The sequence below is a fragment of the Pezoporus wallicus genome, unplaced genomic scaffold (assembly GCF_028554395.1).
Source record: "Pezoporus wallicus isolate ANWC-B61680 ecotype Strahan unplaced genomic scaffold, APGP_CSIRO_Pwel_v1 scaffold_11491, whole genome shotgun sequence".
In the NCBI taxonomy this organism is placed as follows: Eukaryota; Metazoa; Chordata; class Aves; order Psittaciformes; family Psittacidae; genus Pezoporus; species Pezoporus wallicus.
Window position 1 is genome coordinate 5,175,595 of NW_026642649.1, and position 8,353 is coordinate 5,183,947.

Genomic DNA, 8,353 nt, shown 5'->3' on the forward strand with positions numbered 1-8,353 from the left:
ATGTTCTACCTCCTGATTACAAAACAGATTTGTAAAGTTGCAGCATTTCAAATCCTCTTGCTGTTGAACGCAGGTAAGTTGGGGGGTGTCAGATGCACAGCCTACTGTTCTGCTTTGGTTAATGGGATACATATAGCCTTTCCTCGGAGAGCTTTGTTGCTGTTGGTTTTAACTCCATTGGGAATGATCCTGGAGTATCACAGATGATCACAAAGAGAGGTGCTTCCTCTTACTTCGTTTCTCAACCAGAAGTTCCAGGGCTGTGGGATCCTTTCCTGTAAGTTGCTGTATTTTGGGTTTGCTTTCAGCGTATGCCTTGGAAAGCACCAAGAATCAAATACGAGCTCAAAGGGAACCGCAGATTTTAAAAGTAAATTAAGATTAACTTGATCAAATGAGAGTTCATCTTTAGGGGAAGACCAACAACCTACTCCGATTCCTGTTTCTTTGGTAAGAGAAGAACTCTTTTTGGCATAAGCAGTGAAATTCCAATGGTCTGGTTATGTTAGTTTCTAGCTCCATTATCCAGGGAATGACTGCAGTTACTCAGGGAGCTCTATAGTTAACCTTGTGTTCCACTCGTTCAGCTTTAACATTTCTGTTGAAACCTATATTCTGTCAGAGCAGATGCTGCAGTTGTGTTTCTGAGATGCACGTGGGATGTGAACCATGTGGTTTTGTCAATGCTGCTTATTTAGGTAGATATTGGTTTCACTTTTCTTGCATTGTGCAGATGAAACCTTTTCCGTCTTTGTCCATCAGCAGCACTTGGGACACTAAGGACAAGAGCTTTCATAGCTCAAGGAAAGACTGATGTCCTGAAGGTAAGTAATACATAGAGCAGATGCGGGGTGCGATGTGCAAGAGCTATTGGTGCGAACGCAGCCTAGGTTGGAACATAAACATCTATTAGACCTCTTCTTCCATAAGGCACTGGAAGGCTTATGGGGTTTTGTATTTTATTTTCTGTATGCTCCCATCCCTAATGAAGGGACCTAGTGTGGGAGAAAGGCGGGAGTTTATTTCAAGGAGCAGTGTTACTGTAACGACACTAAATGCCTGAAGCGCACCTGCGAGTTTGCTCTTGGAAAAGGCTAGGGGTGCTTTCGGAAGTAACTTTAGATTTTAGCAAAGGCACCGAGTGTTTATAGCATCTTCCCTCGACATGGCTGAAGGTTGTTGTGGCTTGTCAAGTAGATGTGCTTTTAAAAGTCAAATAAAAGCAGACAAAATCAAGCAGATACCAAGCCCTCGTGTGTCAGGTGAGCCAGCAGTTTCTGAGCTAAGAGATGTGCTCGTTTGTCTGAGAAGGCAAACCAAGGGCCCTGTTGCAAGTAGATACCTGTGCGTTTTGTTGCTGCTCCCGACTACTGAAAGCTTTTATAGCAATCAGGGAACATAAGCCCATGCAGCAATAACAGCAACAAAAAGATGCTCTTATTCTGTATTACCTGTAGATTATTAAATAAGAAGGAGCTGGATGTGTTACTGAATCCTGTAAGAGAACATCCTACCCAATGTCGCAACCTGTTCTGATGACCGAGGAAATAATTGTTGGGAAGCTCTGCTACTACTGCCCTAAGTTGTGAAGCAGCAGAGATCTGCTGTGAATTGCATGCCTGTTTTAGCACAGAGAGAAAACCAAGTATTTACGTCCTATGGGAGTATAACACTTTGAAGTTGTGCACTCTCTCCTCAGCCGTTTTTTGTGTCCTTGGCTGGTAAGGAGCCTATGCTTTCCTTGGCGTGTATTGTTTTGCTCTGTGATGCTTAAAATCTTAAGAGGATCCAGCAAAAAGCATGAGTGCTTTTAAAAGCATGAGTGTGAGGAGGAATATTTGAGGGCCACGAGGATGATCAGAGGACCGGAGTACCTCCCGTATGAAGATAGGCTGAGAGCGTTGTGTGTTCAGCCTGGAGAAGAGAAGGCTGTGGAGAGACCTCATAGCAGTCTTCCAGTATCTGAAGGGGGCCTATAGGCATGCTGGGGAGGGACTCTTCATCAGAGACTGTAGTGATAGGACTAAGGGGTGATGGGTTAAAACTGAAACAGGGCAAGTTCAGGTTAGATCTGAGGCAGAAATTATTTACTGTGAGGGTGGTGAGGCACTGGAATGGGTTGCCCAGGGAAGTTGTGAATGCCCCATCCCTGGCAGTGTTCAAAGCCAGGTTGGACAGAGCCTTGGGTGACATGGTTTAGTGTGAGGTGTCCCTGCCCGTAGCAGGGGGGTTGGAAGTGGGTGATCTTAAGGTCCTTTCCGACCCTAACTATTCTATGATTCTATTGCTGTGTCCTCTATGAGTGCTTTTAAAAGCATGAATGTGAGTATTGTGTTCTCTGTTACCATCTTAGCAGGAAACCTCTTGTGCAGCCCTTCTTTTCTTGTGGCTTTAGGCAAAATATTACCGTACACTGGTGCCCGTACGTCCTGGGAATGCGACCACCGGGAGCTGCCATGAGGCAAAGCGTGGATACCAAAAAGTTCCTTTATATTCAGTCAGTTTTCTGCAGGCATTTGTGGGCAAGGCACTGAGCGTCTTACCTCTTCCTTAGGCTGTTCTGTTTATTTGGGCTAGTGGGGTGTTTTCAACATCACTGACATGCTGCTTTGCAGGAGGACGTAGGGTTAAGCTTTATCTGTTTGCATGCCTTCATGGCCTGACTGCTTTGAAAACTAGATACGCTCATTAATAACCCCTCTCAATGGCCCTGTAATAGTACATGAATAAACAGTGGCAAGTTTACAATGTAAGTAGAAGGTAAAAAACCAGCAAGAAGAGGAAATCAAAACACTCATCTGTCACTTGACAACGTAATTGCAGTCATTGGTGATAAACAAGGACGGTTTATTTCTCTGGAATCCAGAGTTGTAAATACCATTGCTCTGTCATTATGTGAGGCTGATAAACATTTTCCTTCGCTATTTTCACTTCATGCGGAGAATGTGTCTGTTAGCATTTAACGTATATTATTGTAGTAAACTGAAGGGATGACAGGAGCTTATATGTCGAATTTTATCTTCATGCTCCATTTGGCTTCTGGAGCCTGGTACAGCCTGAGCTTTTCCTCAGATGACTGTTTCCAGGCTGAGGTCTGAAAGAGCTGGAGGACTGAAAGAAAACCGATCACCAGGTGAGGTGTGAGGGAGGCTGACCCCTGTAACCAGCTGTGTTACAGCTGACCCGCATAACCAGCTGTGTTAAGCTGACCCGCATAACCAGCTGTGTTACAGCTGACCCCTGTAACCAGCTGTGCCGGTGATCAGTGAGCTCTGACATATGGGGCTCGCATGTGATGCCAAGGTTGTTGCTCTTGCTGGCCCAGTCTCAGGGTGCTTCATAAAGCCTGGCTAATGGAGGGCTGTTTCTCATCCTAACAAGCACGGTGTTAGCACAGTGGAGGGGCTAACTCATTTTATGAGTGCTGTGTCTGTAACTATCACTTGGCTTGGACCATTCTCCTGATTTATGTCATTCCCACCATGTGGGGATGCCTTGGTTTTATGAGTATAAGCACCACTTGTACACCATGTCTTTTAATTATTAGCTCCTGTGCCCTTCGGCGCACATATAGCGCTTATGAATTGCAGTCAGTGAGCATCTCTCACCTGCAGCAAATTGCCTTGTGCTGTTACACACCTTAATGCATAACATAGCATAATATGATTTATTTCTGTAACATGCTTGATGGCACTTAAAAGCATGCAGAAATACTGGTCTTGCTGGTTTGGGGGAAAGCGTGCAGTTTCTGGTAGAGGAATCGAAGTTGAGTTCATGTAGCGTTAACATTATCACACCAGAAAGAGAACTGATTTCAGCTGCCGCAGCTCTGCTGTATTCAAAGTGTGGCACTAAAGCATAGAAAACTGCAGATCGTTCTGGGGTCTGTGTGTTGCAGCAAGGTGTGGAGTCGGGTAGTAAAGGGGTACATTAGGACTGACTCCAGATTAATGCAGCCTGCGGACCTGCTTCACGAAGTACCCAGAAAGATGTGTGATACGGACTGGGAAGGACTATGGCACTGGTTCAGTCCCCGTTATTCCGTCAGTGCACTCTTCCTTGCATCTCTCCCCTCATTTTACAGAGGGGTGTGCATGTGAATGTGTCGCTGGAGAGGGTATCACAATAAAGATTTCCAGCGGCATCAATGTCAATGACTAACAACACCCTAGCTCTGTGTTTGTCCCTCTTCCCTCATTCCAGTAGGATATCGTGTGGGTTCCCACCTGTGCGTATGGTTGCTATGCCATAGACTCATTTCTGTTTCAGTGCTAAAGACCTGAGGTATGTTCTTGCTTTCTGCTCTGAGTAACCGGTAATTTATGGAATTGGAGCGTCTACCTTCTTCCATGATGAACTGAAAAATCACTGCTTGTGAATCATTTGATTTGGGGGTTAAATTAATGTTCGCTTTCATGGCAGTAACTTTGAGCCCTAGAACAGACCCCAGAAGAGGCAATCAGCTGAGAAGGAGAGTGCAGTTTGCAGTGCAGGTGCAGAGAACTGCTTGAATTGTTTGCTGTAATCTAATGAGTGTATACTGGAGATGGAGCCTTCTGCACTCAGGTGTGGGCTGCTGTGTCTTGACCTCTGGTATGTAAAATCTTCGAGCATAAACTGTACATATTGAAGTCAAACTCCCAGCTTTGGGGGATTTGGGAGGGGTGGGATTGGAAGGGGAGCTTGGTACCCAAAACTGTCTCAAACCATTTTCACATCATTCACATTGTTCTGTATGATTTGGTTCGCATTTCTCTGGGTGGCACAGTAGTAGAAAACCTCCCGAAATGCGGATTATTTTCTTCCAGGCCCTCATTAACCATGAAGAGGGTCCCCTGGCAAGCTGCTGCTCTGTTGAAAAGCAGCGTGATGCATCTCCCATAGGCAAGGTAGTCACTTCATGATAGCTGCTTTGTTTTATACCTAGGAGATCAAGAGGAAAGATCAACGCTGCTGAAGCAGAGGCCTTTCTGCATGTGGCCTCCGAAAGTGATGTTCCACAGCGTCTCACCAAATCCTGCCTGGAATGCGGTGTTGCTCCATGTAGCAAGGAGCTTGCAGAACAAATTGCAGTTTTGGTGCCTCGGTTTTGTTTAATGTGCATCCACACAAATACACATGGAAGATTTGGGTGGTGGGTTATTTACCACAGGGTGCAGACAGCGCAAAATCAGGGTTCATTCCTCCGCAGCTAGCAAGAAAGGCGTTTTTGTCTGCTGGTTTGTTCTCAGATTGCACCACGTTTCCTAAGGGAGATTTTCCTCAGGAGCTTCCATGTTCTGCCTTAGGCGAGCCTGAAATCTTCCTTTATTTTCCCTGAAAGTTTAAAGCTGCCTATGGCGAAATAGCCTGATAGAAAAGCACCAGATGTGATTTCTCTTCCCTCATCTTCCATTTCTCTTGGTCGCAGGTCAGCGGAGAACTGCTTTCCCCATAAGCCTCTTTGAGAGAAAATCGATTGTTTTCAGTGAAAAGTGCCAGTTGATTTCTAAACTGCTCTTTCACCCCGCAGAGAAGATGCTGTGAAACGTCCCTCAGCTCTTTGTCATCCTATCATGGATCCATACGGCCACAGCTCGGAGCCCAAAGGCTCTCAACCTGCAGGCATAGCCCCTGCCAGAGGCAGAGCATGTTATAGGAAGCCATAGCACAATCTAATGGTGCAGCCACTGAAGCTTCCCTGTTACAGGCTGCACTGAGGACACGTGGCATGGAAGGAGTTTCAGGGAGTCTTTGTCTTCTCATGCTATTGAAAAGCCAGGAAGTGCTTTTGGAAGCGCTGTTTGCTAAGTACCCTGCACAGCGGCTCCTCTCATAGCTGTGAACTTCTACCAGCTCTGAGTTAGTAGCTGGATAATTCAAACAACACAGTGTATAGACAGTGTGTGTGTGTATGTGCCTGTCCTCTGGCGCTTGCTGTTTGTTCATTTCTGAGCGGCAGCCTCGGTGACAGGCTTTCAAGCATCGCCTGTTTACGGCTCAGTTGCTCCAGTTGGCAGAGCAGGCTGTTCTCTGCGCTCTTTGAAGGGAGGAAAAAGATCAGATGGAGGCCTGAAACTCCAGTGTAGACATGTAAGTGAAAGCATTGGCCTTCCCTATTGCGCATCCCCCGCAGTCACATCAGTCGTGTTTACTGATGTCCCAAATAGCGGGCTTTAATGTGAACACAGAGCTTGCTCTTGCCTGAAAAGCAGCCTGTATCAGAAATATCATCAGGCGGTGTCATCTGTTCTCGCAGGAGCTGGCGTTTGAATTGGTCATCTCCTCTTAATCCCTCACTGAGCTTTATTGTGGAGGATTAAAAGCAATTGCTGATTTGCAAGCACAGAGATTTTTGACCAAAAGTTTTCATAGCTATTAAACCTCAAGTTAAAAGAGTTGCTGATTTATAAACGTAGAAGTAACCCAGTGGTTAATGCACATTTAGGAAACCTAATGAGTTATTACTGGCCAGTTCTTCATTTATAAAGCATTTTGACAAGCATTTTGACTATTATCTTCCATCATGTGTTTAAGTTGATGCTAGTAAGGAGCAGCTTCAAGAGAGCGCAAGCCTGGGAGATGTCAGTAAATGGCAAGATTTATCCCCCATCCCACTGGCTGTGGGACTTAAATGAAACAGGGCACAGGATAAGTGGTTCGTGATGTCCTGGAGAAACAGGGACTGCGCAGAAAGGGGTTGAAGGAAAAGAGAGCTAAGACCTGGCAGCTGAGGGCTGCGCACGTTGTTAAAGCCGTGCTGCACCTGAAAGCTGATGGAGAGAGGAGCAGCGAGGGAGGTGTGTAAGGAGCACGGGAAGCCCAGCATTGGGAAGCGGTGTGGAGATGAGCAACCGAGGAAGGAGATAGCAGTGGAGGAACAGTTCAGCTGACAGGAAGGGAGCAAAGGAAGAGATTGTAAAGCCAGGATGGACATGGGTAGCAAATGTAGGGAATATTTGTAGCTAAGGACTGTGTTGAAAGGATCTGTCTGAGCATTCTCTGAGAGAACGACCCTGCAGAATCAGATAGATACACTCTCAGAAGGGCGAGGTTGGAGGAAGATGGAGGGGGAAAGATGCCCCGTCCCTCAGAGAGCCTGCTTTAACCCGGCTGAAAAGATAAAGAACCCTCTTGAAAGGAGAAAATCGGGCACGTAATCTTCAGAAGAGGAATGCAGGGGCTGAATTATCGTCAGAGGCAAGTGCCTGCAGCCAGGCTTTCCTTCCCTGATTAAGGGCAGGATTTAAATAGAAGCCCCATCCTCGGTGATTCCCATTAGCTGTTTGAAGCAGTCCCCCGCGTGCTGTGTGTGTACTCTTGGTACCGAGTATGGAGCCAGCAGGATGTAGTGCAAGGAGGATGTGTGCCGAAGTATCCCTCAGCCTCTGCCCCTCTGTCCTCCTCCCGTTTGTCTCCATTTGCCTCCCTGTGGCAGTGGCTGTCAGTCAATGACAGACTTCATTACTGCTGGTGACTTGTTGGGTGTCTTATGGCCAGCAAACATATCCAACAGACAAGAGGAAATACAGAAGACGCAATGCACTAGGTAGGTGGAAAAAGTTATGTGAAAGGAGTTGGATAAAGACTTCATTCTGCATCTCGTACATAGCCAGAATTAGCGACAGTGAAAGACTTGAATAGGAAGGAAATGCAGGATCAGGCGTAGATGTAATCATACCCCTGGTGCTTGTTGTCTATGGGTGTCAGGTTTTACAGTCCCACTCCTGACGCTTCGACAGGTTCGCTTGGATTTGAACGTGTGTCTGACAGGCTCTGTGACTGATCACATCTGTGCCTTCCAGCACCCGTTAAGGTAACTGCTCCACAAAGCTGTTGACAGACAAAGTACTGAAAGGTGATAATATCTTAATAGCAGCTGAGCTTCCTGCTCTCTCATTTTAGGGTGGTTTTTTTTAATTTTTTTTTGTTTGTTTCCTTGTTTTTCTTCTTTTCCCCATTTTCTCCTTTATTTTAGCTTCTTTTTTTTTTCTTCTCTTTTTTAATCTTTTTTTTTTTCCCCTCCTTTCTTTTTTTTCCCTTCAGTACCCCACCGTAGCTGCCAGCCAGGTCTGTAACCCCTGGTCAGCTGCTGGTCAGGTTTGGTGTGACAGCAGCGGTGCTTGGGTTCTGCACAGGGAAGTCCAGGGGTTCCTTTGTCCTGGGAGAAGCAGAGGGTGCTTAGATCCTCCACTGCAGTGAGCAGGAGAAGAGATTTTATTTCACTTGACTTCAACCTGCTTTTCCTCAGCTGCCTCTCGACTTTGTTCACGTTTCCTTTGTGTTTAAAACAGGGACCAGCGGGGCAGGATCTGACCACTTTGCGCCCTGTGGGTTTGGGTATTCAGAAGCAAAACTTCAAATCCTCCGAGGC